This window comes from Diplotaxodon limnothrissa, linkage group LG20, assembly GCF_057381915.1.
Source record: "Diplotaxodon limnothrissa isolate DT_005_m linkage group LG20, D_limnothrissa_male_GT1.1, whole genome shotgun sequence".
NCBI lineage: Eukaryota > Metazoa > Chordata > Actinopteri > Cichliformes > Cichlidae > Diplotaxodon > Diplotaxodon limnothrissa.
This window is the reverse complement of record NC_140615.1, coordinates 9,889,141-9,897,578: the sequence shown is the minus strand read 5'-3', so window position 1 is coordinate 9,897,578 and position 8,438 is coordinate 9,889,141.

Below are 8,438 nucleotides of genomic sequence, written 5' to 3'. Positions count from 1 at the left end.
TGCGGTCAGAAGATTGCAAAATATAGCTGCTAGCAGTTCATGTTCTTTAACATAAAATGCATAACTTGCCATTTTTGATTTAAGACTTAGCCAGTTAAATTCACTTTACAATACACACTACACTACACTAAACAAGTACTTAAGGTATATAGTATACTACACTATGATATACATAATATGCTACGCAAGACATATTGCTTGGCACCCTTTGGATGTATAGAAATTGGAAGATACTACAGCTAGTTAGCTTTCCTCAGCTAGTTAGTTAGCTAATTATCTTAACGCAACAAGTGAGAAAAGAGCGAGCCTGGCTCTAAATCAAGATAACAAAGTCCACCTATGAATTTTTAAAGTGTTCTAATTGGAACATTATAACCTGTTTGTTTCAGTACAAAAACTTGGCATTAAACTCAGTATTTGGAAGGGGTTGGATGGTTTCCTGGAAACCTCCAGTTGCCTGGAGACACGAGTAAGCTACTGGTGATATTAGTCTGTTGGGGTTTGTTTTTTTTTTGTTTGTTTGTTGTTTATTTTAACTCTCAACGAGAAAGCAAGTAAGCACATTTCCCATAATGTCAGAATGTTTCTTTTAATTTTGGCTTTGTTACTACATGATGGAGAAAATGTCTTTCCCTTAAGCACAGCAGGCGTCAGGATCTAAATTAGATTGGCAGAGCTGGTATGCACTTTTGAATTTGCTAACCATAAATTAAATGTATTTGTCCTTTTCACATAACAATCCCCAAATCTGAACTAGCCAGTAGCTTTAATTTATATTTGGTGCCAAGTTATAATTAAGGTGTTTGTCTCAACTGATCTGTATTAAGACTTGCCTTATTACTTATTACCCATCTACTCACTGTCACCAACAACAGTTAAATCCTCTTTAGAACACATGTAACTGTTTAGTCACTGCCTAAAGGAAGAAAATCAACTTTTATGAGTCTTCTCCAAATGTTAAATGCCCCCATTCATGGAAATCTACCACCTTGTATTTATCAACACTTAGAAATATTTATTGTCATAAAAAATAGAGAGAAATGTACAGAATATATATTCTTCATCTGAGTCTTAATCACTGTGTTCACATGATTATTATCCTGCTTGACAAATCACAGATGTTACTATGAAACAGCTGTTTCGGACAGTTATGGACAAACGTAATGCATCGTGTCACAATCTTAGGACATGCATGAAATGGCATGATAACAATATGTATGACTTTTATGCCAAAAATGCTATTTGTAAATTTTGGGAGTGAAATGATAAGGATCTAACATTGATCGTTCAGTTTTTATTGTTTGTGACCAACAAATGTGCCATAGCATTTTTTTTTTAATTCTATGATAGTACAGTCCAGTGTTATTGATCACAAATATCTGACAGATTTACTTTTCACTGCATGAAATGTTGTTTGACCCTGTAAATGTATGATTTAAAAAAGCAAACTTTTTCCGTTAGTTTATTTTCTTTAGAAAAGGGAATGAGACGTTTACAATGTGTTGTTTTTATTTTAGTAGCTGTCCTGTTAGCTGCTGCTGTAATTACCACAGTATTAAAGCAGAGGATCTGCAGAGAGACTGTCATGTTTTCCTCTTACACTCTACACTACTGCACTGCAACCATGTCTAAACAGAACGATGCTGACTTACATTAGCTTTATTTTTCTCTTGCTGCCATGTTTGCTGCCTCAGGCCCTAACACCTGACCTCGGTCACCCATCCTTCATTCTGTTCTCCGTCTTTTATGCCGACTCCCTCCTTATAGGCCCTGTTTGTTATTTTATTCAGGGCTATATTATACAGTGTAGTCGCACAAATAGTCCAAGGACTTTGACAATATTTTTCCCCATAAAAAAATTGACACGAAGTCTTGTTGACTGCAAACCAGACAGCTATAAAGATGACTGCAGAATTGTCAGGAATGCAGTCAAACACTAACTTCATCTGTTGAACCTTTTGATCATACCAAGTGAAATTCCATCTGGAGACCTTGCTTTGCATTTGCTGCATGCATTATTTACAGCCGAGCTCCTACTAATTCCCCTCTAATGAAAATCTCTGCACCTCTGCCCCGTAAGTGTATTTGTCCATCTGAATGTAAATAACGCTGCCAAACTCTCGCCTACACACATCTGTGCACCCGCAGTTTGTGTGTGTTTTTCCCCTTCTGCAGACTTAAAAATAAGCATGACAGACTCTCTCACTGTATGTTTGTCTTGAGCTTCAGTGTCTGACAGATGGTGATACTGATACTGATGTTTTATACATAAATCCTCTCGTGCTCTGCTCCCCGCTGCCCTTGGATTCAACAATAACTCGCTCACTGCACAGATATGTACACTTCACTGTATGCTGCTAACAGTGATCCTTCACTGAGGATACAACCCCGCTAGTGTCATGTGTAATTTGTCTTTTTCCCTTGTGTAGACCCCCTCTCCCTTTTGCTGATCATTTATTTCCTCATTTATAGAAGAAAAGCGTTCGTTAACTCTGACTCAAGCCAAACTTATGGTTTTACTTGCTTTTATGAAATAGTTATTGAGTCTGCAGTGCTCCAGGAAAAATAAGACACCATCTTGATATTTTATAAGGCCCGTGCTTTGTTGATACCTTGCGACTTTAACCCCGCGCCTTCTTATATATCTCTGCTGTCGATGTATAGCTGTATACCTGTGTACTGTAAATGACACACAACTCTCATCCTTGTTTTGCTCAGTAAACTGGTTTGAAAAACTGGAGCATTCAGTCATTTTTAATTCTATACAGATGCAGATGTGTGATTGTGACTTTATGAAACACGATACAGTTGGAGAAATGTGCAATGGATGTGTGAGTTTGAAAGAAATAAACAGACTCTAATTGTTATGGTAGTTTCATTTTTAATGCAGAAAGACAGAATATGAACCAAAAATCCATGGGAAAAAAATGTCATTGAGTGAAAGATGTATTAGATCCCACCCAGCTTGAATTTTGGCTCCCACAGATTGGTTCTGTGCCCATGTGGCAAACATTGGACAAGAGCCTCCTTCCCACAGCCAGAACACTGGAGATGGGTTACGGATCGGATGGGTCTTCCAGCATGACAATGACCTAAAACATGCCGCCATCTGTAAGACAAGTATCTGTGCTTCTACTTACGTAAAGAGTGCGTGCACTTTCGCCAGCTCAGGCTATGAAAACTGAAATAACTACACGGGGTTAGGGACTATCTAGTGGCTGCAGGAGCGGTCATCACATGGCCTCTATGTGGACTCGAATCAGGAAATTTGAAGGTCACATCCGATTTTCTGTGCAATTGCACGCTGGCCTGCAACTCAATTAAACTGTTGCTTGGCTGGAAATGCCTCACCCAAAATAATTTGTTTGTCTACTCACACACATGTGCATGCACACTGCACACTCTTGCTATTAGTTTTCCTTCTCACTGTTAAATGTAGTCATGACTTTAAAAGCTGTGGTGCTTACACATGTGGGAGCAATAGATTATTAATGACTGCATCTGTTGTATTTTTGTTTTTTGTTTTTTTTAAAAAACATGCTTTCACAGTGAAACAAAGAGTGGGGGATGTGAGTTAGTAGATATAATAGCTGCATGATTAAAATAAATATCTGTAAAAAGAAGTGATGGTGATGGCTTGGATAATTGGTCTTGTTTTAATTAATGGAGGGAGCACCGACAAATCGGTTTAGCGCATTAATGATAATGCCATTAGTGGAGAATTTCACTATTGGCTTAGGTCAGCAATTAGCGTGTAGCTTAGATAAGAGCCCATGCGGTCAATTATGGGAAATTCCATGGAGATAAGTGAGCATTAATACAAAAATTCCACCACATAAATGATTCCTGATCATCTCATCTTAACAACAGATTAACGAAATAATTATAATGATCAGATAAACTTAAAATTAATTTCATCAGTTTACAACCTTTTGGATATTGAGTTGAAAGCTAACATGTTGTTAAAAGAAGCTATAAATATGTTTCGTTCCCAGTGTTATTTGCAACATATTGCTGGAACTTAAAATCGAATGAGTTAATAATTTAAAAAAACAAACAAATTTTCCGGCTTTAACACGTAATTTGTTGAATCATTATTATTAAGGGTCTGCAAATTATTCTGGATAGCTGATTTTCGGGCGTCGAGGTTATATTCACATCTTTTTATTAGTAGCTTTACAGGCAGAACGCTGTTTCTTAAGGGTAAAAATCATTTACTTGGTTTATGGATTTTTCCAGTGACAAGATATCTTCTACCTCCTGTTACTGTCAGCTTTTTCCACTATTACTCCCAAGACAGTATAGGGACAGCGAGTGATGGTCAAAGCCCTCGCAGTGGCGATGCGTCTTCCTGTCGAGGCACAGCACAAAACAACTGAGTGACTTTCACAAAAAGCCACAGCGTTTATCATTCTGAGGTGCTGAGCCATTTAAAGCCTCACAGAGTACACGATCTCATCCACAAAAAAGTTGCTATAAACGCGTGATATTTGCAGCCATAAATGATGAGCGCCTGCCAATAAATGCGAGCCAACGGAGCAATTTAATGATGTGCTTCCTACTTTCCATAAACTGTCTGTAAACTCCTGTAATGAGCCGTTGTCAGCGCTATCTGTCATAGATGACATAGTTCAGTCACAGTCAGCAGCAAGCACGTAGCCGCTGTATTACACTTGTCTGGGAAAATTCCCAGAAAAGTGTGAATTTAGACAGTCCAGGAAAACTGCTACAAGTACGAGACAAGGCCGAACGCTAATACTGAGCAGTTGGGATCTTTACGCAAAGGAGGGAGATGGACTTTGGCTGAGACCTGTAGGAGTAGAGGGAATTACAGTAATGCAAATATGATGGGGTGAAAGCATGGGTGACTTTTTAAAGGTCCTCTTGGTAATTTGAAAGTATTTTGTTAATGTGTAAGGATCACACTCAGGTTTCCAGTGAATGTAGGAAGATAGATTTTCTTCAGGGCTGATTACAAAGACCTCAGATTGACTCATATGACATCTGTGAAGGCACCGTTAATGGCAAATAATATGTTCAGGATTTTGAGGAATATGCTGCCATTCATGCAATTGAAACCTCTTGTTTTTAACTGAGGAGGCGATTCAGCACAGCGGCTGAGACAGTCCTGTCAGATCATTTGTTTTTTAACTGATCGATGCCACAAAAATAAAATGAGAATATGAAAGATTTCACATTCAGCATTTGATGTGCTCTGCATTTAACATGCATCCCACATGCTTACAACACATTTTGTCCTATGTAGCTGTGTAAAATATTTTCATGAAACTTTTCCAATGTAGGCGTAAAAACGTTCAAGTTTAGGTTGAATTTGGTTTAAACACAAAACGCTATCAGTGTATTCGGCACTTCTTCAGCGAGCCTCGTGTGATTTAGTAAAAGTGGATTTAGGACTTGGAATTGAGTTTGATTTCCAAAAGTGTGAACCTGATCAGGATTCAAGCCCGCAAGACTTGCAGCTCAAATGAAAATGGATTTTTTTATCCATCCAATAGATCTATGATAGAAATGATACAAAACTTTTTTATGCTTATATTCTGCACGCTTTGCTGTTATGCAAAAATGTATACTAAACTACATTTAATAGTTTTGCTCAATTGTTATTTTCCCTGTTATCTTGCATCCATGCAAATACCAACACACACACACACACACACACACACACACACACACACACACACACACACACACACACACACACACACACACACACACACACACACTTCTCTGGCTCATGCAGTGGGGGACAGGTGGGTTTAAGTCTCAAAGGGAGTATGTTTAGGGCTGCTGTGTGTATTTGCACTTGTATGAGTCATTGGGTGAAGACGTCAGCAGAATCATCTGCTCCCGAGGTCTGTTCTGTGCTTCGCAAGTGCAACAACACAGCTGTTTCCAGACCTCTTTGCTTGCTCTTGTTGCATATTTATGCACTGATTCTATTAAAGATGGCTGCACTCAACTGCATTTTTCTTCTTTTATTTCTTATGTTATTTCTTATTATGCATTAAAGATATTAAATTTGTTTTATACATACATGGATATACCATAAACTACGTTTATGTTGCATGCACACTCTGTTTTTGGTCGCGACCTCACACACACCCCATATCCCCTAACAGTCAACATAGGTCAAACTGGCATTAAGTTATGAAGATTAAGTAATTAAACTGTCGTACACCATTTTGACCAGGTGGTGGCGGTGTTCAGACAGTTTTAACTGAACCAAGGTAGACACACACACACACAGAAAACCTAGAAGATGATGTTAGTCACTTCCATCAGTGTTAACTGAGAATATAGTTTCACTGCATAATATGCGTAACATGTACTTCATATACATTTTTTGTGTCAAAAGGACTACTGTTGATTCGTTTTGAGAAATCATAAATTACACATTTTGTGAGGTGTCTCTAGCAAAATGGGAAGAAAAGCCAGAGAAGCAGCTGAATGTGCATTGTTCATTTTATTGCGCTCAGCTCTCGAGGCAGGAGAAATTGCTGGCTTTCCGATTTCAACATCTGTTATTGTATACCCACAAACCCTCCAGTTTTAGGGTGATTTCCTTATTCTGTTACATCATTAGTTTTAATTAGCTACATCTGTCTTAAAAGAGCACAAACAACCCTTCTTTTTAAGATCCTTTTGTTGGGAGTGCATCACAGTTCAGTCGAGTTGCATTGAAGATGGTATAAATCAAAAGTCCTGCTACAACATGAATTGAGCTGCTTGCGTTAAAATGTGTGTAATTTAACAAGCGGTGGGAGGCATACAGAGCATAAATATTTTCAAGCTTGGCACACACTTCGCTGGGTAAGAGTGAGAGTGCCAAGCCATTTAAATATTACATTTACTTTTGCCGGCCTCCCTCCTTTTTTTTATCGTTTTGGGTTTTTGGTTCCATCTAAATTTTGGATGGTTCTTCCCTGAACAAACACAGACAGCTAAAACTCCAGTGAGCCAGAGAAGCTTGTTGGAACACCTTCATACTGAGCACAAGATGAGTCACAATTAATACTTTTTTTGTTTTTTGCAGTGTAGACAGGGCAGGTCCAGGAGCCTTTATCCTTTTCATCTCCCTTGCCACCAATCAGAAACTCCCCTTTACAAGACCCCCGCTTGCTTGTCAATCACTCCCCTCGGGCAATAGGTTGGAGCGAGACAAAAGAGAAAGTAGAGAGAAAGGGAATGGGAATTGTGTGTGTGTGTATGTGTGTGTGTGTGTGTGTGTGTGAAAAGTGGTTGGAAAACACAGCGATGGGTTGAGAGAGTGGGGCATGTAGCGTAATCGCTGAAAGCGGATCCACTGTCTTGAAGAGAGATGAATGAATGGGGTCAGGGACGCCCCTGAGAATAAAGAGGTAGAGGAAGGGAAAAGATTGGAGGTGGGAAAGAGGGAGGGAAAAAAAGAGGGATAAACAGAAGGTGGGATAGAGGAAATGCACGAGCTGGAAATGGACTGAGGGTGACGGGAGTGAGGGATTAAATAAGAATAAGACATGGGGGGAAACATGGAAATGAGGAGAGAAACTCTGTTGCAAGACAGAATGTAAAAGCTGGCAGGGAAGTAGAAGATAAAAAAGGGAAGAGTGAGAGAGCAAGTGTAAGTGGGTGGATAATCAAATACACAGAGGAAGCAGATTTCCAAAAAAGGAGGGAAAGAAGAGAGGACGGGTGGTATGATGGGAAGTGTTTGGAAAAAGTTTGGGAAGAAGGAAAAACGAAAGAGAGAGAAGATGGATGAAAGTATTGAAGAAAACCAGCAGGTAGATTAACAGAGGGAGACCGTGGTCCAATCCTAATTCCCCTCTGGCCCTACCGCTGGGCTCTGCCCCTCGCTTTTAATGCTGCTGTGGCGTTTAGCATATCGCATTTCTTCTCTACGCTCCATTTAGAAGGCTAGAGGACCAGTACTCGTTAATGACGTCTCATGATGGGCCTGGCTTTAATAATGAGATTTCACAAGGCAAATTTGGCTGCAGACCTCTCAGAACCCATCCCAAGATCAAACCGTGCTGCTGTAAGTGCTTTAACTACATCCTCCGTTTCCCGTGCATGTGTATCCAGTACTGTGCACACGGCAGCAAGTGAGACACAAGATAAAAGAAAGAACTGCGTGTACTAAAGTGCACGCACTCTGATATCAACCTGCAGCCAACAGGCAGCAGATTTATCTCCCCTCTGCTCCCACGAGGAGACACGCAGTTGGGAGCGCCGCCCGCCTCGTCAAGGTTTGTGAAACATTCACGTCGACAGATTTAATGCACTCCTCGAGACTGAACGCAGCTCATATCTTTTTTGGCGTAGAAGCTAAGGCGCTCTATTTTGAGTGCCTCCATCCTCTGTAAGCCAAAGAGTTCCTTATTGACTCAGCAGGAAAGCTTAGAGAGAGAGATGGGAGGGGGGGTTGTGGGTAGCTT